This window comes from Lathyrus oleraceus, chromosome 1, assembly GCF_024323335.1.
Source record: "Lathyrus oleraceus cultivar Zhongwan6 chromosome 1, CAAS_Psat_ZW6_1.0, whole genome shotgun sequence".
NCBI classification, from domain to species: domain Eukaryota; kingdom Viridiplantae; phylum Streptophyta; class Magnoliopsida; order Fabales; family Fabaceae; genus Lathyrus; species Lathyrus oleraceus.
Genome location: NC_066579.1, coordinates 218751602 through 218776232, shown reverse-complemented (window position 1 = coordinate 218776232; position 24631 = coordinate 218751602).

The window sequence follows — 24631 nt, the reverse complement described above, 5'->3', positions numbered from 1 at the left end:
TTCAACAGGGGCAACCCCTTTCTCTCTCATTTATGGTATGGAGGTTGTGCTCCCCGTGGAGGTTGAGATCCTATCATTGCATGTCTTAATAGAAACCAAGTTGATAGAAGTTGAATGGTGCCAAACCAGATATGATCAGTTGAATTTGATTGAAGAAAAGAGATTGACTGCCATGTGTCATGGCCAGTTGTATCAACAAAGAATGAAGGAAGCTTTTGATAAGAAGGTCAAGCCTCATGTGTTTAGAGAAGGTGACCTCGTGCTCAAGAAGATTCTATCTTTCAAACCTGATGCTAGGGGAAAATTGACTCCTAATTATGAATGACCATATGTTACTAAGAGAGCCTTTTCAGGCGGTGCTTTGATTCTTATAACTATGAATGTTGAAGAGTTCATGCGTCCTGTGAACGCCGATGCAGTCAAGAAATGCTTCGCCTAAAAAAGAAAAGAACATCTCGCTAAGTTGAAAACCCGAAATGGAGGCTTATGCAAAAATGAGCGTCTCGGTGGATTGAAAACCCGAAAGGGAGATTTAGGAAAAAATTAGAGACATAAAACAGAAATTCATCTCGGTAGATTGAGTACCACACCTTGGGGAAATCTAGGCAAAAATTAGGGATTATGGCAAGTAACTGCATCCAGCTGGTCCTATTTGTTGAAGCAGTTTTGAGCAGTCATTTGGTTCTGATTCATCATTCTCAATCGAAGACAAGCATTATGGATGTTGAAGTTGGTAGGGAGAGTAGTGGTTATTATATTCAATGTAGCCATTTTCCATGTAAATTACCATTTTTCAAACTTTGTAAAGATCCATGGAGTCCCGCCATTCGCGGTCTACCATTCTATTAAATAAAGTTGAGATTTTATCCAATTATTTCTATTCTTATTTGTTTCTGTTTTAAATTGAATTTTTATGACGAAAATTTTGAAATAAATCAATGAATATTCATTTTTCTTAAAATAATAAAGGCATTTACTTCAAAGAATTATCGATTTCAGCAAGGAATGTCAACATCAATCTAAGAACAGGTAAGTAGGTGTGAGACATTGTTGGTATTCCCCAAGCAGTTGGTTTGGAAAATTTCTCCTCCCCAACAGTTTGTCGTTCATCCCTAGCATGGTTAATAAGTTGCTTCCTAGACAACCTATTATCCCATTTGAGCTGATGATTGGTCCCTTTTGTAACACCCCGATAAAATATGATAATTATTTAATTTAAGTTAATAGTATATTATTAATTTAATTAAATAATTGGATTATTATTATTGGATTATTATTATTATTATTATTGGAATAATAGAGTTGGAAATAAAAAGGTCCCATTTAGAAAAGGGTTTTCACGTGAAAACAGAGAAACGACTCTAAAGTGGAAAAGGGCAAAGAGCAAGAGAACGAGGGTTGAAGAAAGGAAAAAGCTGGAAGCAAAAGGTTGCCGGATTAACTCAGGTAAGGGGGGTTTATCGTCGTTTAATGGGTATTATGGGTTAACATGTAATGGGTAGTGATAAGCCATTGATTTGTCCCTAATTGGAATGATGAATGCTGTAAATTGGGAACTGATGGATGAACGAGATATGGGTTATAATGGGAGAAGATTCGTAAGAATTAGATGGAATAATGTTAGAATTTGTGAAATTGAATAGGGTATGATTCGTGTTAGGTGATATGAATGAATTCTGTGTAAAAATTGGACTGTGGGAGGTTGGATTTGGGAAACCTCGTAGCAGAGAAAACCCATAGCAGATCTGGAAATTCTGGTTCTGGTCATACGCGTATGGCACTAGGCAATACGCGTATGAGATGGCCTGGAGGGGGGAAAAACTGGCGCTGATACGCGCCATACGCGTGTATTACGCGTATCCTGTGTTGGTACGCGTATGGGGTGAGGCCATACGCGTATGGATGAGGAAGATGATGATTTTAACGTAGTTTTGTCTCTGTTGGTACGCGTATGAGGAAGTGGTACGCGTAGCATACGCGTATGGGACAGGCCAATACGCGTATGGGTTTGGCTAGAAAATGGGCCATACGCGTATGGGCATGAGGCATACGCGTATGGGCAGAATTGTGATTTTTCTGAGCTGTTGTTATGCAGTTTTGGTCGTTTCAGCTGAGTAATGTAATTTAGCTGATGTATGCTATAGTAGGGACCATTTCCCGTTGTTTTGAGTAGTGTAGGTATTAGTAGAGTGTGCTAATACTGTGATTGATTATTTGACATGATGTGATTCTGGGATAAATATCCTGATGATGTATGATTGTATGCATAATGCTGTGAATGTATCTGTTATGTATGCAATTGTGAATGAACTGTTTATGGCTTAGAGTGTGAGCATATGTCCATCTTGGATTGTTGTTGATGTTTGCATGCTAGGTGATTAGCGTGCATAGCATGGCCTTCAGGGTGGTAGCTAATTCCCATGGTGAGGAATTAGTGAGTGAGTCACTAGGTCTCAAATGAGTGGGACTAGTGAGCTTGGTAGCCGTATCTGGATTTGATCGGTGAGGTTGAACTATATGTTCACGAATAGTCGGTACCGCATGCATGGAGTCTCATTGCATAATGTATGTATGGCGTATAATATGAATGGATGTATTCCAATATTATACGTGTTGTTTTGTGTTGGTGTTGAGTATGATTATGATTATGAGTTGATGTTGCCGTTGCTGAATGTGTGATCTGATTAGGGTGATGATATGTGTTAAATTACTTAGCATTACATGATATTTTATAATGCTTATTATATCGATTGAGGAACTCACCCTTACAACTATGTTTCAGGTAACGAGCAGTGATTGAGTAGAAGCTAGTGCTTGGAGTCTAGTGTAGTTCCTTAGTGGGTCATGCTCTGGTAGATGTAACATCGAGACGGGATGTTTTACCTTGTTTCATTTGTTGGTTGTTGAACAGTTTTACATGTAATGTGTTACATGGTTTGCATACTGTTAGATCTTCTATCCGCTGCGAATTGTGCAATGTCTTAATTTGATTTATAAATGAGCATGACAAGCTATTTTGATGAATGGTGTGAAGTGTCAAGTGTGACACCCTTAATTGCATATTTACTCTCATTTATATTTTGTTGTTTTAATTTAAAAGTTTGGGGTATTTTAAAAAGGGTGTTACATTAGTGGTATCAGAGCATAGTTGGTCGAGTCGAGTCGTAATTATTCTGTTCCCCTGTACGGGATAGGTGTTGTGTAACCCTATCAGTACTTATTGTTTTAGCTTGTTGGACTTTCAGAATAGAATGGCTGGAAGAGGTAGAGACGATGCTGCGATTGCTGAGGCTCTGGGTATGCTAGCTGGAGTACTTGGAGGGAATCCGAATGTTGTGGGCTTGGGAGCTGCTCGTCAACTGAGTGAGTTCCAGAAGAACAATCCTCCAATGTTCAAGGGAGCATACGATCCAGATGGTGCTCAGAAGTGGTTGAAGGAGATTGAGAGGATCTTCCGAGTGATTGAGTGTGCCGATAACCAGAAGGTCAGGTTCGGTACGCATATGCTGTCAGAGGAAGCAGATGATTGGTGGGTTGCTACCCGCACTGAGTTGGAAGCTGCTGGGGGTGCTGAGATCACTTGGGCGGTGTTCAGAGAGAGATTCCTGAGGAAGTACTTTCCCGAGGATGTCAGAGGAAAGAAAGAGATAGAGTTCTTAGAATTGAAGCAGGGCAACCGGTCTGTTACTGAGTATGCTGCTAAGTTCACAGAGCTGTCGAAGTATTACACTCCCTATAATGAGGCTACTGGGGAATTTTCAAAATGTGTGAAGTTTGAGAACGGGTTACGTCCCGAGATCAAGCAGGCTATTGGGTATCAGCGGATTAGAGTGTTTTCTGACTTGGTTGACTGTTGCAGGATTTTTGAACAGGATACCAAGGCCAGAGCGGAGAGCTATCAGCAGAGGGTTGATAGGAAAGGCAAGAATCAGAATGATCGTGGAAAACCGTATGCAGCTGGCAAGGGTTTCCAGAGACAGAGTGGGATGAAGAGACCTAGTGGGGGAGACTCCAGTGCCCCTGCTAAGTGTTTCAGATGTGGTCAGGCTGGACATCGTATCCATGAGTGTACCAGTACTGAGAAGAAGTGTTTCAAGTGTGGAAAAGGTGGTCACTTGGCTGCAGAGTGCCGGTTGAAGACTGTGACTTGTTTCGACTGTGGAGAGGTGGGTCATATCAGTCCACAGTGTCCTAAGCCGAAGAGAGAGAACCAGTCGGGGGGCAAGGTCTTTGCTTTATCGGGTTATGAGACTTCTGCAGATGATCGTTTGATCCGAGGTACGTGTTATATTAATGGCTTTCCTCTTGTAGCTATTATTGACACAGGTGCGACTCATTCCTTTATATCTTTGGATTGTGCTGTGAAACTTAAATTAGAGATATCTGAGATGCATGGTAGTATGGTGATTGATACTCCTGCGAAGGGTTCAGTGACTACTACTTCAGTTTGTTTAAATTGTCCTTTGAGTATTTTTGGTAGAGACTTTGGGATGGACCTCGTGTGTCTTCCACTAGTGTAGATTGATGTTATCCTGGGTATGAACTGGTTGGTGTTTAACCGAGTTTATATCAACTGTTTTGATAAGACTGTGATCTTTCCCGAGATTGAGGAAGGGAAGAGTTTGTTTCTATCAGCAAGGCAGGTGAATGAGGCAGTAGCAGATGGGGCAGAGTTGTTTATGCTGTTAGCGACTTTGGAGGCTAAAGATAAACTGGTGATTTGCGATCTAGCCGTGGTGTGTGATTTTCCTGATGTGTTTCCTGAAGAAGTGAATGAATTACCGCCAGAGCGTGAAGTTGAGTTCTCGATTGATTTGGTACCTGGTACTAGGCCGGTGTCGATGGCTCCGTACCGTATGTCTGCTGTTGAGTTAACTGAATTGAAGAGTCAGCTGGAAGATCTGTTGGATAAGAAATTTATTCGTCCGAGTGTGTCACCGTGGGGCGCGCCAGTGTTATTGGTTAAGAAGAAAGAAGGTACTATGAGATTGTGTGTGGACTACAGGCAACTGAATAAAGTGACGATCAAGAATCGGTATCCTTTGCCGAGGATTGATGATTTGATGGATCAGTTGGTTGGTGCGAGTGTGTTCAGCAAAATAGATTTGAGATCGGGTTATCATCAGATACGTGTGAAAACTGAGGATATTCAGAAGACTGCTTTCAGAACAAGGTATGGACATTATGAGTATTCTGTAATGCCTTTTGGTGTGACTAATGCGCCTGGAGTATTTATGGAGTATATGAATAGGATTTTCCATCCTTACCTAGACAAGTTTGTTGTGGTGTTTATTGACGATATTTTGGTGTATTCGAAATCGGAAGAAGAGCATGCTGAGCATTTGAGAATGGTTTTAGGAGTTCTACGAGAAAAGAAGTTATTTGCTAAGCTGTCTAAGTGTGAATTTTGGTTAGAAGAGGTTAGTTTTCTTGGTCATGTGATTTCAAGAGGTGGTGTTGCTGTTGATCCTTCTAAGATAGAAGCGGTATCTAAGTGGGAAGTTCCGAAGTCAGTTTCTGAGATAAGGAGTTTTCTTGGACTTGCAGGTTATTATAGGAAGTTCATTGAGGGATTTTCTAAGTTGGCGTTACCGTTGACGATGTTGACTAGAAAGGGGCAAGCGTTTGTTTGGGACTCAAAATGTGAAGAAGGTTTCCAAGAGTTAAAGAGAAGGTTGACTACTGCTCCTATTCTGATATTACCAAGTCCGTCGGAACTATTTGAGGTTTACTGTGATGCTTCATTGTTGGGTTTGGGTGGTGTTTTGATGTAGAATAAGCAGGTTGTAGCTTATGCTTCGAGACAACTGAAGGTTCATGAGAGGAACTATCCGACACACGATTTAGAGTTGGCAGCTGTGGTATTTGTTCTGAAGTTATGGAGGCATTACTTGTACGGGTCAAGATTTGAGGTTTTCAGTGACCATAAAAGTTTAAAGTATTTGTTCGATCAGAAAGAGCTGAATATGAGACAGAGGAGATGGTTAGAGTTTCTGAAGGATTATGACTTTGGTTTGAATTACCATCCGGGTAAAGCAAACGTAGTGGCTGATGCATTGAGTCGGAAATCATTGCATATGTCTATGTTAATGGTTAAGGAATTGGATTTAATTGAGCAGTTTAGAGACTTGAGTTTGGTGTGTGAGAGTACTCACAATAGTGTTAAATTGGGAATGTTGAAGTTAACGAGTGGTATTCTGGATGAGATTAGAGAGGGTCAGAAATCCGATGTGCTTTTGGTTGATAAGTTGACTCTAGTGAATCAAGGTCAAGGTGGTGAATTCAGAGTTGATGAGAATGGTGTTTTGAAATTTGGTAATCGGGTGTGTATTCCGGATGTTACCGAACTTAAGAAGAGTATCCTTGAGGAAGGACATCGTAGTGGCCTGAGTATTCATCCTGGGGCTACGAAGATGTATCATGATTTGAAAAAGTTATTTTGGTGGCCAGGAATGAAAAGAGAAATTGCGAGTTTTGTTTATTCTTGTTTGACTTGTCAGAAGTCAAAGATTGAGCATCAGAAGCCGTCTGGGCTAATGCAACCGTTGGCTATTCCAGAGTGGAAGTGGGATAGTATCAGTATGGATTTTGTTTCTGGTTTACCGAGGACAATTAAGAATTTTGAAGCTATTTGGGTGATTGTTGACAGATTGACAAAATCGGCTCATTTCATTCCGATCAGAATGGATTATCCGTTAGAGAGATTAACTGAGTTGTATATCGAGAAAATTGTAAGTTTGCATGGTATTCCGTCGAGTATTGTTTCGGACAGAGATCCTAGATTTACATCGAAGTTCTGGGAAGGTTTGCAGAGGGATTTGGGAACTAAGCTGAGATTGAGTTCTGCATATCATCCGCAGACTGATGGTCAGACTGAGAGGACGATTCAGTCACTGGAGGATCTTTTGAGGGCTTGTGTTTTGGAAAAGGGAGGTGCTTGGGATTGTCATTTGCCTTTGATTGAGTTTACCTACAACAATAGTTTTCATTCGAGCATTGGTATGGCACCGTTTGAAGCTTTGTATGGTAGGAGATGTCGGACACCTTTATGTTGGTATGAGTCCGGTGAGAGTGTTGTGGTTGGACCGGAGATTGTTCAACAAACTACGGAAAAGATTAAGATGATTCAGGAGAAGATGAGGATTGCACAGAGTCGTCAGAAGAGTTATCACGACAAGAGGAGGAAGTCACTTGAGTTTCAAGAGGGAGATCATGTGTTTCTTCGTGTTACTCCGATAACTGGGGTTGGTCGAGCTTTGAAGTCGAAGAAGTTGACACCTCGATTTATTGGTCGTTATCAGATTTTGAAGAGGATAGGGGAGGTAGCCTATCGTATCGCTTTACCGCCGTCACTTGCAAATTTGCATGAGGTTTTTCATGTGTCTCAGTTGAGGAGGTACATTCCTGATCCGTCGCATGTGGTCCAAGTAGATGATGTACAGGTGAGAGATAACCTGACTGTTGAAACATCACCTATGAGGATCGAGGATCGAGAGTTGAAGCAGTTGCGGGGTAAAGAGATTGCTTTGGTAAAGGTAGCTTGGGGAGGACCAGCAGGTGGCAATGTAACTTGGGAACTTGAGAGTCAGATGAAGGAGTCTTATCCAGAGTTATTTGCTGGAGGTATGTTTTCGAGGACGAAAACTCTTTTAGTGGGGGAGAGTTGTAACACCCCGATAAAATATGATAATTAATTAATTTAAGTTAATAGTATATTATTAATTTAATTAAATAATTGGATTATTATTATTGGATTATTATTATTATTATTATTGGAATAATAGAGTTGGAAATAAAAAGGTCCCATTTAGAAAAGGGTTTTCACGTGAAAACAGAGAAACGACTCTAAAGTGGAAAAGGGCAAAGAGCAAGAGAACGAGGGTTGAAGAAAGGAAAAAGCTGGAAGCAAAAGGTTGCCGGATTAACTCAGGTAAGGGGGGTTTATCGTCGTTTAATGGGTATTATGGGTTAACATGTAATGGGTAGTGATAAGCCATTGATTTGTCCCTAATTGGAATGATGAATGTTGTAAATTGGGAACTGATGGATGAACGAGATATGGGTTATAATGGGAGAAGATTCGTAAGAATTAGATGGAATAATGTTAGAATTTGTGAAATTGAATAGGGTATGATTCGTGTTAGGTGATATGAATGAATTCTGTGTAAAAATTGGACTGTGGGAGGTTGGATTTGGGAAACCTCGTAGCAGAGAAAACCCATAGCAGATCAGGAAATTCTGGTTCTGGTCATACGCGTATGGCACTAGGCAATACGCGTATGAGATGGCCTGAAGGGGGGAAAAACTGGCGCTGATACGCGCCATACGCGTGTATTACGCGTATCCTGTGTTGGTACGCGTATGGGGTGAGGCCATACGCGTATGGATGAGGAAGATGATGATTTTAACGTAGTTTTGTCTCTGTTGGTACGCGTATGAGGAAGTGGTACGCGTAGCATACGCGTATGGGACAGGCCAATACGCGTATGGGTTTGGCTAGAAAATGGGCCATACGCGTATGGGCATGAGGCATACGCGTATGGGCAGAATTGTGATTTTTCTGAGCTGTTGTTGTGCAGTTTTGGTCGTTTCAGCTGAGTAATGTAATTTAGCTGATGTATGCTATAGTAAGGACCATTTCCCGTTGTTTTGAGTAGTGTAGGTATTAGTAGAGTGTGCTAATACTGTGATTGATTATTTGACATGATGTGATTCTGGGATAAATATGCTGATGATGTATGATTGTATGCATAATGCTGTGAATGTATCTGTTATGTATGCAATTGTGAATGGACTGTTTATGGCTTAAAGTGTGAGCATATGTCCATCTTGGATTGTTGTTGATGTTTGCATGCTAGGTGATTAGCGTGCATAGCATGGCCTTCAGGGTGGTAGCTAATTCCCATGGTGAGGAATTAGTGAGTGAGTCACTAGGTCTCAAATGAGTGGGACTAGTGAGCTTGGTAGCCGTATCTGGATTTGATCGGTGAGGTTGAACTATATGTTCACGAATAGTCGGTACCGCATGCATGGAGTCTCATTGCATAATGTATGTATGGCGTATAATATGAATGGATGTATTCCAATATTATACGTGTTGTTTTGTGTTGGTGTTGAGTATGATTATGATTATGAGTTGATGTTGCCGTTGCTGAATGTGTGATCTGATTAGGGTGATGATATGTGTTAAATTACTTAGCATTACATGATATTTTATAATGCTTATTATATCGATTGAGGAACTCACCCTTACAACTATGTTTCAGGTAACGAGCAGTGATTGAGTAGAAGCTAGTGCTTGGAGTCTAGTGTAGTTCCTTAGTGGGTCATGCTCTGGTAGATGTAACATCGGGACGGGATGTTTTACCTTGTTTCATTTGTTGGTTGTTGAACAGTTTTACATGTAATGTGTTACATGGTTTGCATACTGTTAGATCTTCTATCCGCTGTGAATTGTGCAATGTCTTAATTTGATTTATAAATGAGCATGACAAGCTATTTTGATGAATGGTGTGAAGTGTCAAGTGTGACACCCTTAATTGCATATTTACTCTGATTTATATTTTGTTGTTTTAATTTAAAAGTTTGGGGTATTTTAAAAAGGGTGTTACACCTTTTGTAGTTCATCTTCCTCAACTAAGGTGTTCATGTTCTGTATCCCCCAGTTTGTGACTTGATGAATAGACCCTGGTTATTTCGGAACCTTTATTTGGTCTTCAGATCCCCAATTGCATTTATTTGTATTGCATAGCCGCGGCGACTCCTCCCCTACATGAGTTGATAGATCCGGTTATCTTTGCCTGGGAACTGGTTTATTTCGTAATTTTCAAGAAGAATTTTATGGTTATTGAGGAATTTGACAGTCTTTAGTTTGTTCAAACAGGTCACAACATCCCCAACAATTTACTTGGTTCCTCATTCAGAGCTTTATCTCTTGTATCCTCGACGGAGTTTGTCTTCTGATGGAAGTTCCCTCATTCCTGGTAGTGCTTGGTTTTGAGCAGTATTGATTTATGTCCCCTGCAAGATTGTCTCCCATTTGACATGGTGTTGACTTAAAATTCCCCACAGTATTGACTTGTTTGGATCCTTAGCAGATCCTTTTCTATCCTCGACATGTTTGGTTGATTATCCTTCAACAATGCTCTCTTCCCTCGTGGGGTTTGCCATGATTGATTGGAAGCATGTTCTCCATGCCTTTCCCCAACCAGAGTTGATTTATTCGGAGCTAGAGGATTTATTTTCATCCCTATCAGATTCTCCAGTTGGTGTTTCCACCTTGTTGAGATTAGCCGAGTGTTTTACACTGATGATTCAAATCTTTGTTTTTTGTATCCATTGTGTTGTTTTATCGGCATAATCATAATCATAAACATACACATTCATGCATATAGTACACCATCAGTTATTTTATTGTGCATTTTATCGCATTGATTTTTCTTCTGATCCCCTGTTTTGGTGATATTATTTCCCCATGCAGATTTGGTGTGTCTGTCCTCCTTCATTTATAGAGTGTTGTTCCCTTAAGGAGAAAGAGTTTATCCTTTCTCATTATCCACTAAGTTATTTTCCTCGCGGATGATTATTATTTCAGTTTCCTCCCCAGTTTATCATCTGGATGGAACCACCCCCATTGAGTTATATCCTCATCGAATTGAGTCTTTGATTGGTCATTTCTTTCTAGTTCTTACCTAGATAGATCTTTTGGTCTCCGAGAGTCTATTACCCAGTAACTGGTAATATTCTTCTTGGTGCTGAGTACTTTAACTTTACCCAGTAAACGGTAAAAAGTAATATACTTCCTTTATTTCCCCAACGAATTCATTTTCACGTTTCCCCAGTAAGTCTGTTCGATTTTCTACCCAGTAAAAAGGTAGTGATAATCCCTATTTTATTCCCTAGAGAGTCTATCCTTGATATGTTCACTTTAACCAGTGAATTTTTTTCTCTTATTTGTGGTCTTCTGCCCAGTAACCGGTAGTTGTAAATCCCATTTCCCCTATTGAGTCTATCCTTGATATGTTCATCCTAACCAGTGACAGATGTTCTCTACTTTTGGTCTTCTGCCCAGTACTCGGTAGTTATAATTCCTAGTTTTCCTCGACAGTCTATCCTTGATATGTTTACCCTAACCAGTAACAAATATTCTTCCTTTCTCCCCAAGTGGTCTATCCTTGATATGTTCATCCTAACCGGTGACATATATTCTTCCTTTGAGTTTATCTTTGATATGTTCACTTTAATCAGTGACATATATTCTCTCTTTGGTCTGCTGCCAGGTGACAGGTAGTTGTAAATCCTATTTGATTTTATTTCCCCAGTAGGTTATTCTTACCTAGTAATCGATAATGAATACGCCTCTTTTTCCTCAGCGAGTCATCCATGATATGTTTACCCTAACTGGTATCGGATGTCCCTCTGTTCGAATGTATTATCTTCCTACGCAGTAACCAGTACTAGATAATATATCTCTTTACTCCTATGTTGAAGTCTTTCTTCGCCAGTTAAGTTTGGTTTCGTATTTCTTTGTGAAATCGAATCCACTTTGCGAAGGTATATCAGCTTTGTTCTGATTTATGCATTTCCCCTGCAATTGTTTCTTGTTGTATTGGTGTTATCCCATTATATGCAAATTTTTCCTTGTCCCCCAACCGAGTGTTTCCATTGATTTATTTTCATGGAAATCCCCTCGTGTATCCTAGTAGTTTTTAAGTCATAGCCTGGCCTATGCATAGCTTTTTACCCCCAGAGTCTCTGTCTCCCCAATGAGTTTTCCTTACGAAATACATTGTGCTCCTGTGGACTTTCAGTTTCTCCGGATTCTTTTCCTTTGTGGTAATATATTCCCTGCAAAGATTATTTTAAAATTCATATCATATGCATCATGAGGTCTCTAAGAGACCAAAATTTGTTTCTCGATGTTGTTATTTAAGTCCATTCTGCTGAGTTTATACGAAGATTTTAACCTTCACATCCTCAGCTAGAATGTCCTTAAATAGGGGCAGCTGTAAGACCCCAATTTTGACCATAAGATCCCTCATTCTATCTCCTCATTTGAATTCGCTTTGGGATAACACCTTGGCATCCTCCTTACCCCTTATTCATTGGGTTTGCATTGGGAGAGATCACCAAGCACATTTGATTGTATCATACTTTATTTTTCTTTGTTTACTAACCAAAATACCAAAAATATGTCTATGTATAGCTTTGTTTCTTTTGTAGGTAATGTGTGCATCCACCTATGCCTCATCAAGCTCACAACTAGGGTTTGAGACCATCCTGATAAGAGATCAATCAAGGAATGATTCACATTTATTCTAAGCATCATATATGGATCTTCTTCATTTATCATTTTGATCAAGAATTCATCAAGAGCTTGAACCTTATTTGCCTTGGAAGCCCTAATTCATCTAGGTATCTTGTGTGACTTCCTCAGCCAATTTCTTCAACATTTGATCAAATATATTCAAGGGATACTTCATTATACATCATCCTATACATATATGATCCTCCAGGAGTTCTAAAGATCAAGAGAACTTCAAGTTTGCAAGTTGGTTCAAAGAGGCTAACTAGAGAAAGTCAACTGGTCAAAACTGGGGTTCCCTAGACCCTATCTCCTACAATTTTGTCATATAAAAATTATTCCAAGAGAAAAGTTACACTTTGTGACACTCCAAACAACTTTCATGTTGACATCAAGAGCTAGTTTTGCTTGGAAAGTCATTTTTATGGTGAAAGATTATAAGTCATTTTGTCTGTGCCCTAGTTAAGAGGTCAGCAATCAAGAACCATAACTTGCTCAATTTTTGTGAGATGAAGGCCATATAATTTCATTATAAAATTAAATATGTATTCTACAAGTTTTATTCTTTGAGAAATTTCAAATTAATCTTGCAAGGGCATGTGCCAAGGGGAAACATTATAGGTCATTTTGGGCCATTATCATTGAACAAGCAATTTTCCTCAACTTATAAAATACATAACTCCCGCATGCCATAACCAAATGACATCAAATTTGTGTTAAAAATGAACATGGATGAAAGAGATACAACTTTTATGAAGAAACCATTTTCATTTGGAGCTTATAGAAAAAGTTATTCAAGATGGAAGAAGTGGTCATTTGACTTGGTGCTTAGAAAATTTTCAATTATGTTTGATTTCTCCAACTTCCACCTTAAAATTAATCATGATAAAATCTCCAAATGGATTTTTTTTAAATATCAAAGTTGTTCCTCTTGATGTCACATTTCCAAAAAGTCCAAGATCACTTCATTTGGACAAGAATTGAGGGACTTACGCATGGTTCCGTTGTTGGGTTTGTTTTGGCAAGTTTTGAATTCAAGTGATCATTTCTCTTTGCATGCTTACATGTGATGATTTCAGTACTCATTGTGCATGAATTAGAGTGGGATTGTATCATGGTTTGGGCCTAAATCAATGCCCATGCATCCATGCACCAATGTTACAATTTTTGGCCAAATTTGAAAAGGGTACAAAATTGATTTCCATAGCTTATATATACCATTGCATTGCCTCAAGATCAGTACACACACATTACCCAAGCCTTGAAGATTTCTTTCAAATCGAGTTATAGTTTCACCTCCTGTTTTGAGATTCAAAATCAAAGGAGTCATTGCCTTTTTCATCTTAATTGGTCACTGCAAGCAAGAGGAGGAAGAACCAAGTGAATCCAGATCAAGATCAAGCCAAATTATAGCTACACGAAGGTGATTTTTCAGAAACTTCAATCCTTCAATTCTCTCTCAATTCTTCACCATTCTCTTTGATTATTGGTTGTCTGAAGTTCAACCAACGTAGGTAACAAGTTTGAGTTGTTTTGAGGTCAAACCGAAGCAACTCAGATCATGCACCTCAAATTTCAAATCCATGTATCTTTCAATATACTTGGAATTGGATGAAATGGAGGTCATATTCGAGCTCCTGAGCATTTTCCCTTTGAATTGATGTCGTTACTTTTTATTCTAGTGAAGGTTGGTGGTGGACCAATCTAGTGAGGTCCACTGCATAAGAAGACCGGAGCTAGGGCTCCGGTGGTGCGTTGGCACCTTCCCAACCTTCTGATTTGTGTCAAACGTTTTAATCTCAACACTCCTTTCTGATTATCACACGTGCCCACGCGTTGACTGAGGTGTTTGGTGGAAGCGCGCGCTTGACCATTAAATCTCCCACCTAAATTAATGAGGGTGATTTGATGGCCCTTATTTTTTTGAATTTTATTTTTAATTTCTAAATTTCCATTTAATCCCTTTGTTTTATTTAATTCATAGAAATTTCATTTTTAATGAAAAAAAAATGGGACTTTCACCAAAAATATTTAAATCTTTTCCTCTTCCATATTTTGAATTAAAATTATTTTTTGGATTAATTTTGGTATTTTCATGAATTAAATGTTTTTGTGCATATTTTTAATTGTTTTAAAATACTTCTGACTTTCCAAAAATCATGAAACTTTTTGTCTAAGGTCCTTTGACCTTGTTTGACCTAGGATATATTCTTTGGCCATTTATTTGGTGTTTTGAAGAGATTTGAGGTTTTGTCCATATTAAAATGCATTTTCATTCACTTTTAATTTGATTTTTTAATTGATTAAATGTTTAAAAATTATGTTGATCCATTTTTATGGTCTTGTGATGTTTGACTTTCTGTTTGGGCCTTGGCCATGGTTGATTTGACTTTTTATTGATCAAAACCATTGGATTTTGGGGATTGATGAAATGTACATTTTATCTCCCAAAATGAATGGATGGTATTGATCAAATGAAATTTCTCTCATGATCAATTTGTGTTTCTATTTCCTCTTCCCTCTTCATCTTCATCCATATTATTTCCCAATCCTTCATTTGACCAATGATTTCTCTAATGTCTAAATGCTAATTGATTCATCAATGACTTTGTGTCAGATGAATCAATACAAGTTTGACTGAGATAGGTCCTTCCCACTTGTCTTTTAGTGTGTGGTATGTTTTAGGAGTTTGGTTCTTTGTACCAAATCTCTAACATGCATTAACACCTATATTTTTATTGCCCGACCTCAGATAGTTGTGACTTCTACATAAGTCCCATTACGATTGCTTAAAATAGAGCTAAATTTGACCCTCAAGGCATAACATTCTAGTAAGTGAGATTGTAAGTCTCCCATTCTTCATGGCATTGTATGGGAACTTTACCTTTTTTCCTTTCATGAGAGCTAGTGGCATACTTGTTGAATTATCCAAGTTGGAGCCCTTCTCATGGAAGATATCTTGGTTTAAGGATCCATACTTGTAAATGAATGGTTGAGTGTTCTCCAAAAAATGACTTAATCAATTAAAACTCATCACTAACATTTGACTAACCAGTGACTAACTTCTTAATTAATATTACTTTACTTTCAAGCAATTTACTTTATGCAATTTAAATTTCAGTACCTTTATCATTCATTGTCATTTAAATTTCATACAACTTGTTTATGTTTCAAGTCCTTTTCAGTTTCCTCATTTGAGCCATATCTTGTGATTGTATATATTGTTTGTTTGTCTTTGTTTTGTTGGTGGTCTTAGGACCTTAAAACATCTAATAACAACAAAAAACCCTAAAAAACATTTGTTGGACTGTTGGGATTTGATATGAACTTTTGGACTTAAAACTAGACAACATTCCCTGTGCTAAAGGACTTGGCCAATGCCAACATCTGAGACTAATCTATCTTTGACCATGCCTTCATCTGATGCAAGACCTTGACTCTCTTTGATTCATTTCCCACTCTTCCTTTGTGCTTAATTATTATTTTGTTATTAATGTCTATGTCTGATGTTTGTTCTGAGTGATCAAGGAACATTTCATCTGATATATTGGAAGATATTGAAGACTGTTAGCTATTGGAATGCTTGCTTAGATATTTTGGCTATCTGTATCTGGTACCTTGATCTTCACATGATGCTTGGATATTGCTCATTGCTTATTGCTTATTGCTTGTCAAAGTCAAAAGGAAAAAAGGTTTCTATATGGCATTCTTGTCTGTTGGATTGCATCCCATTGGTCAGATCTTTTCAACTCTTAAACTTTTAATTTTTGCTTAGGGTAGTCTCTTCATCTCCTCCCACTTCTCTCTTTTCAAAAACTTTCTTTGCTTGTGATTTCAAACTTAGACATGTTTTAATGATTAGAAACTTTGGCCTTATGCCAATGAATTTTTAAACTTCTTTTCTTAAATCAAATTTGTAAATAAATTTAACCATATCGACTTTAAATTTCAAAAGACAAAACAAACTAACAACCCCATTCAAATGTTTGTCTTTTTTGTGCCCTTTTCTTGTTAAACTTTTTTTTGCTAAAATTAATTCACCGACTTCTTTTAAATTTTTACCATGAACTACCAGGTTTTTGTAGCGGTAAATTCATGACCATGAAGCTATGGATAAACTTGACGTCAATAAAACCAGAGTCGCCGCCACGCTTTTATTATTTCCAAAGGAAAAGGTAAAAGTATGAACAAAACCCAAGGATAAGAAGTTTTCAAATCAAAACTAATAAAATGCCAGAGATTACAGGTAAGGGGGTTGGTTACACAGAGGGAAGGTGTTAGCACCCAAAGTGTCATAGGTACTCCTAGAGAGCCCTTTTTTATGTGCGCATATGTTTTTGGGTATAAATGATGTTTGATAAAATATGGAGTGAGGGGATGAGAAAATAATTCATTAATTATATTTTTATGTTTGACAAGACCTTCGGTCTTATGCCTACGTACCAACATAAAAATGAGGGATCAAAACCCCGTAGTTCGTGGTAAAAATTCCAAAGAAAGTTGGTAAATTGATTTTAACAAAAATTTAAGAAGAGGGCACAAAATGCCAAAAATTTGAATGGGGTTGTTAATTCTTTTTTGTCTTTTTAAATTTAAATCAATATGGTTAATTTTATTTACAAATTTTGATTTAAGAAAAAGTTGAAAAATTCAATGGATTAAGGCCAAAGTTTCTAATCATTAAAACATTTCTAAGTTTGAAATCACAAGCAAAGAATGTTTTTGAAAAGGGGGAGAGATTTTGAAATTTAAGAAATGGGAGGAGATGAAGAGACTAACCTAAGCAAAAATTTAAAAGTTAGAAGTTGAAAAGATCTGACCAATGGGATGCAATCCAACAGACAAAAATGTCATATAGAAATCAATTTTCCTTTGGACTTTAATCAGGCAACGAGCAATAAGCAATGAGAAATATCCAGACATCTATGAAGATCAAGACATCAAATAAAGATTTCCATATCCAAGCAAGCATTCCAATAGCTAGCAGTCTTCAGTATCTTCCAATGTATCAAATGAAATATTCCTTGATCAACTCATAATAAAACATCAGACATGGGAAATAACAAAATAACAATTAAACACAAAGACAAAGTATCAGATGAATCAAAGAGATCCAAGGTCTTTCATCAGATTAAAGTCACTGTCAAAGATAGCTCAGTCTTAGATGCTGGCATTGGCCGAGTCCTTTAGCACAGGGAATGTTGCCTAATTTTAAGTCCAACAGTCCACCAAATGTTTTTTAGGGTTTTTGTTGTTATTATTATGTGTTTTAGAGGTCCTAAGACCACAAACAAAATCAAAACACAGAAACAAATATGTATAATCACAAGATATAGCTCAAATGAGCAAAGTGAAAAGGACTTGTAACATAAACAAGTTATATGAAATATAAATGGAAGACGAATAATAAATGACTGAAATTTAAATTGCATAAAGTAAATGACTTAAAAGTAAAAGCATAATGAATAAGAGTTAGTCAATGGTTAGTCAAATGTTAGTGATGAGTTTTAATTGATTAAGTCATTCTTTGGATAACACTCAACCATTCATTCACAAGTATGAATTCTTAAACCTAGACATCTTCCATGAGAAGTGCTCCTACTTGGATAATTCAACAAATATGCCACTAGCTCTCATGAAAGGAAAAAAAGTCAAGTTTCCACACAATGCCATGAAGAATGGGAGACTTACAATCTCACTTACTAGAATGTTATACCTTGATTAAATTTATCTCTATGTTAAGCAAACGTAATTAGACTTATGTAGAAGTCACAACTATTTGAGGCCGGGCAATAAAAATTTAGGCGTTAATGAATGTTAGAGATTTGGTACAAAGAATCAAACTCCTAAAACATACCACACACTAAAAGAAAATGGGAAGGACATATCTGAGTCAAACTTGTATTTATTCATTGGACACAAGGTCATTGATGAATCAATTAGCATTTAGAAATTAGAGATTTCATTGGTCAAATGAAGGATTATGGAAGAATAGGGATGGAGATGAAGAGGGAAGGGGAGATACAAACACAAATTGATCATGAGAGGAAATTCATCTAATGATTACCATCTATTCATTTCAGGAGATGAAATGTATATTTCATCAATCCCCTAAGTCCAATGGTTTTGATCAAACAAAAGTCAAATCAAACATGACCAAGGCCCAAACAGAAAGTCAAACATCACAAGACAACAATATTTTTCAATATTTAATCAATTAAAAATCACATTTGAAATGAATTAAAATGCATTTTAATTTGGACAAAACCTCAAATCCCTTCAAAACACCAAATAAATGGCCAAGAGATTTATCCTAGGTCAAACAAGGTCAAAGGATCTTAGACACAAAATTTCACAATTTTTAGAAAGTCAGAAGTATTTTAAAACAATTAAAAATGTGCACAAAAATATTTAATTCATCAAAAATACCAAAATTAAACCAAAAAATAATTTTAATTCAGAATATGGAAGAGAAAAATATTTAAAGATTTTTGGTGAAAGTCCCATATTTTTTGGATTAAAAATAAAATTTCTAAGAATAAAATAAAATAAGTGGATTAAATGGAAATTCAGAAAATACAAAACAACAAGGGCCATCAAATCTCTCTGATTAATTGAGGTGGCAAATCTGATGGCCAAGCGCGCGCTTCTCACAATACACCTCAGTGAACGCGTTATAGGGATGGTAGGAGCTGTCAAGATTAAAACATTTCAAATGAATCAGAAGGTTGGGAGAGTGCCAACGCACCAGCGGAGCCCTAGCTACGGTCTTCTTCTCCGGTGGACCTTACCGGACTGGTCCACCACCAACCTTCACCAAAATAAAAAGTGTGGACATGATTTTAAAGGAAAAATGCTCAGGAGCTCGAATCTGACCTCCATTTCTTCCAATTCCAAGTATATTGAAAAATACATGGATTTGAAATTTGAGGTTCATGATCTGAGTTGCTTTGGTTTGACCTCAAAGAAACTCAATCTTGTTGCCTACATTGGTAGGACTTCAGAAAACCAATAATCAAGCAAAATAGTTGAGAAATGAGGGAGAATCGAAGAAGAGAAGTTTGAGAAAAATCACCTTCGGGTAGCTTCAATTCAGCTTGATCTTGCTTCCAATTGGCCTTGACTCGACTCTAGAAGCTTGCAGGAAGGGAAATGGATCAAAGAGGGGCTTGGATTCTTGTAGTTTCAATCTCAACATAGAAGGAGATTTGAAACTCGATTTCAAGGGAATTCTTCGAGTTTATCCTTTAATATAGGTTAGGGAAGCAACGGTTCAAAGCTTGAGCAAGCAGGGATCCTTATTCTGATCACCAAGGTCATGTATATATAGCCTAACAAGTTGCTTTTCACACACTTTGAAACTTTGGGAATTTGAGCAACTTTGGTGCATGGATGCATGGGAAATGATTTGGGCCCAATTCATGATGTAATCTTGCTCCAATTCATGCACAATGGATCCTGAATCATTAACATGTAAGCATGCAAAAGTAAATGGACAAATGAATTCAAATCTTTCCAAAACAAACCTATGAAAGGAACCATGTGCAAGTCCCTCAAATCTTGTCAAAATGAAGTGAAATTGAAATTTTTGGAAAGGTGACATCAAGGGGAACAACTTTGATGTTGAACACTTTTCCACTTGAAGCTTGGATCATGATGAATTTTGATGTGGAAGTTTGAGAAATCAAACATAATTGAATTTTTTCTAAGTACCAAGTCAAATGACCATTTCTTCCACCTTGAATAACTTTTTCTATGAGCTTCAAATGAAAATGGTTCCTTCATTAAAGTTGTATCTCTTTCAATACTCTTCAATTTGGTCACAAATTGGACCTCATTTCTATTTGACATGAGGGAGTTATGAATTTTAGAAGTTGAGGAAAATTGCTCGTTCAATGGTAATGGTCCAAAATGAGCTATAATGTTTCCTCTCGGCACATGCCCTTGCAAGTTCAATTTGACATTTCTCAAAGAATAAAACTTGGAGAGCATATCTTTAAATTGATCATGAAACTTGGATGGTAGTAATCTCATAAAAATTGAGCAAGTTATGGTCTTTTGAAGTTGACCTCCTAACTAGGGCACAAACAAAATGACTTATAATCTTTCACCATAAAAAATGGCTTTCCAAGAAAAAATAGCTCTTGATGCAAGCATGAAAGTTTTTTGGAATGTCATAATAAGTAAATTTTCTCTTTGAATGATTTTCATTTGACAAAAATTGTAGGAGATAGGGTCTAGTGAACCCCAATTTTAACCAGTTAACTTTCTCTAGTCAACCTCTTTGAACCAACTTGCAAACTTGAAGTTCTTTTGATCTTTGGGACTCATGGAGGATATTATATGAATAGTATGATGTATGATGAAGTATCCCTTTATATATTGGACCACTGGTTGAATAAACTTGATGAGGAAGTCACATAAGACACCTAGATGAATTAGGGTTTTCCAAGGCAAACAAGCTCAGAGCTCTTGATGATTTCTTGATCCAAATGATAAATGAAAAACATGGGGACCCATATATGATACTTAGAACCATTGAGAACCATATTTTGATTGATCTCCTTTCACTAAGGGTCTTAAACCTTAATTGTGAGCATGATGAGGCATTGGTGGATTGTTTACCTTGAAAATTGATAAACAACCGCTGATCTTCCAAATTTCTAAATTTGGTTACTCGCAGGATCGATCAGATTGATCCTAGGACATGTAATAACTATTTTGAAAATGAGTTTTGGTAGTAACGAACACTTTGACAGCACGCGTAGAACTAGTGTTAAAAACTTATAAAAAAAGGTTAATATGAATTAGAGAAAGAAATTGTAAAAGGCTGATAATAAACAACTGGAAAAAGCAAATGTTTAAAGAGAAGAAATCTTAAGACTGTAAATGATGAAGTAAAAGAAAAGTCTTTGAAATGAATAAGTAAATAAATGTATTTCTGGAAGAAAAGTAAAGATAAATTTGTATTTCTTTAAGGTAACTAACAAGGGTGTAAACAAACGTACATTCTGTGATTTACGATTCTTCTTCACACGAGTACTTGGTAAATTTATAGATTTTTGTACACATATTGACACACTTTAGTCTAACACTAAGACCCTTTATTTATACTGGATCAAAATAACAGTTTCTGATGATCCTTCAATCACGTCGAGACACATGGCGCTTTGCATGGATGTAGCTATCCATTATGGTCCACGTGTACTCTCAACAATTTCAGATAAGAGCAAAATTCCCTCCATTATTCGAATTTTGAATCTCTAATCGAAAACCGTTTTCACCCGTTTTCTAAGATATATTTCTGAAGTCTCAATTGAACGCTGACTCTTATTACCCTTATCTAGTCGAAACACCTCCATCTGGTCGAATATCACCTCCTGGTCGAAAACAACTATACATAGGATTTCCTTTTTTGGTAATTCTTGATGGGCGTAGAAAATATGAGCTAATAAATTCCCCCCCCCCCCCCCCCCCCCCCCCCCCCAAAAAAAAAAAAACAATGCTATTTTTGACATTTGTGAGGAAAAGACATTTTTTTGAGACCTTGTTTCGACGTCTTAACAACTCTGACATTGTGCTAAGTGTCCCAATGTTTGCAAAACTTTTCAGTTTCTCCATTTGTCTAGTGACGTCAGGGTCATCATTATCTTTTTTCTAACCACATCTTTTCATCCCACAACCGAATCTTTTCACTCATCACGTTTCCTAGACTCTAGGAAATCATGGACTGAAGCATTAATTGACATCTCCATCACACTGCCCAAGAAAGACACGTGTCCCACTAACTTGTCAACCATTACTGCTGATTTGAAGCATTTTCTTTTCCAAGCATGCCTATAAAACCCACAAACTTGCATATTTCACATTTTTACGCTTTCTGAATTTCCAAACACTCTAGCTTTTCTTTCTTCAAACAATCTTCAACCAAAACTCATAGTTCTTTCAATCTCTAAAAATGGAAACTTCAAGCAAAGCCCTTAAAGAAACAGGTGTATCCATCAAAACCACCGCCACCAAGATAAAAGCTCCGAAGAAGATCTCAGAGCTTCCTCCGTTCACCATATTGTCTACTCCACTCGCGGTTGGCAACCGACAATACATACCAAAGCCCAAAACAGAAGAACAACACAAAATTTACGCTTCCCATGTACTCATTCCCGTCTCTGTTTTTGGAAAGAACCATGCGTTATATGGACCCCTAGTTGACTTAGATGTTGACTATAGTAAGCTTAGAGAATTTTTTTCCTTCTTATCATAAATGTAAACCTATAGGGTAAGCAAGAAACCCTAGAACTGAAGTCCCCACCACTGAAAACCCTAAGGCTGGTGATGTTATAGATTTAAGGTTTATGAATAATGGTTTCAGAGCTTTCCATGCTACCCCCACCTTTAAAGATCCCACTGATTATCTAGACTAGTTAAAGAAAGTAGAGAAAGTTAAGGCTCAGGACTGGAAAAACATAGGCATTTATGACCTTATTATGCTGTCGAAGTTAGATTTAGAGTACAACACCCCTATGTTGATTTCTTCGTTGTACTTCTGGGACAGTACACACTAAATTTTCCATCTTCCTTGTGGTATGACCACGCCAACCCTTTTCGACCTGGCCGCTATCACAGGGCTAAAACCTACCAGACACACCTATGATCCCGACATTGATGTTGTGGACACCATAGTCTTTTCGACCACCAGAGCAACATATTCGAGGCACATTGCTCATTATCATGATAAAGATATGGACGTTGTCTCCGACGTGGAGCATATAGCCTTTTTGGCCTTATGGTTATCCCATTCTGTTTTCTGTTTGAAATCCTTGTAAGTCGCCAAGAAATATCTCACTTTGGAAAATCAACTACACGCTGGGCATGATATATGTCTAAGTGAGATGATCTTGGCAAGTCTTTATGAATCATTGAGCGATGGAGTGGCTCAATTAAAGAATTTGGGCGATAAAGGGAACCTTCTCCTTTCTGACCCATTTCTGGCTCTTGAAACTCTGGCTCAATGGCACTCTCGAGGCTAGTCTGCCAAACAAAGGCCTCGTCAATGAAGATGCTGAAGAGATTAAGAACAAGAGGGTCGAAGGCACGAGGCTAGCTCAACTGACTCCTAATAACGAAGGACAAGCCCTTCAACCGATTTTCATGAGCTACATAATGATCTTTGCCAAGCGTCATGTTTTCACTTCGAGCATGGCTCCATTTGCCTTCAGAAAGTACGGTCCCAAATGGTTCACCAGGATATTCCCATCTCCATCCAAGAAACAGGAAACATAGTCTTTGCTGATCTGGGAAGCCTTTTTGACCCCCATGATTCTAACCCTTTGACTCAATCCCTCGAAGGTTCAAGTTACTTTGATAACCTATCAACCCAATCTTGTCGCTCGATAATTTGGGTTAGTTCAGGTTCTTCCAAAGTGCATGCATGACAAAAAGGGTAGTCTCATTCTCCATAATGCAGTCCATAACGAAGCTACTTCCCTCAAGCAAATAGCTAGATACACTGGCAGAACCCAGCTTACTCCATTTAACTTCTAGCCTACCTTTCTCTACAGTCGAGAGTTTAGAAAATGGTGGACTAAATATTACATCAAAGAATTTTGTGATGTCACTTCTTTCATTAAATTTTTGTACAAAGCTTTTCTTCTTGTGCAGGAAAAAACCAGAATAGGTACTTAGACGCTTATAAAAGAAAACCAAGCTTTTCAAAACTACTTTGAAACTGCCTATAGGCCTGATGATCTTAGTCGAACCATCCATGCAACAACTGTTACCCTCAAAGATTTTTTTTAAAGAAAATGGAAAATCTAAAGATTCCTTGATATGTTCCTCATGAGAAACGTTATGAAGTGGCTTTTGAATTATTTCCCCAAAAATTTCCTCCACTGCCTAATGCTGACTTTGGAGTGGCCTTTGTCCCTCCATTTTCATATTGGTTTATTAGTGGAGATTTTATTAAAATACTTCGACAGCAGTCCCAGAAAAAGGCTCAGCGGGTGGTTGCGACTAAGCATACTCTAGACAGTTTCAAAGGGCATCTTCATATAGGGATCGAAGATGTCCGAATCGAATTGTACATATATGAAGGTGTGACACATGATGTTTCCCTCGAAGCACATTCCTTTTTCAAGCTACTTACTCTTAGCTAACACTAAGTTCTTTATGTTGCTTTCTTGTTTAGCCATCAGAGTTCCTCCTAAGAAACCCACAAATAGGAGGCCCATTGAATCGAAAACTGAGGGAGGTAGCAAGCCCATAAAGGTATACTTTCCTATTTCTTTTTGATTTTGTTCTGTTTAATGATGCTATTATTCCCCTCTTTTA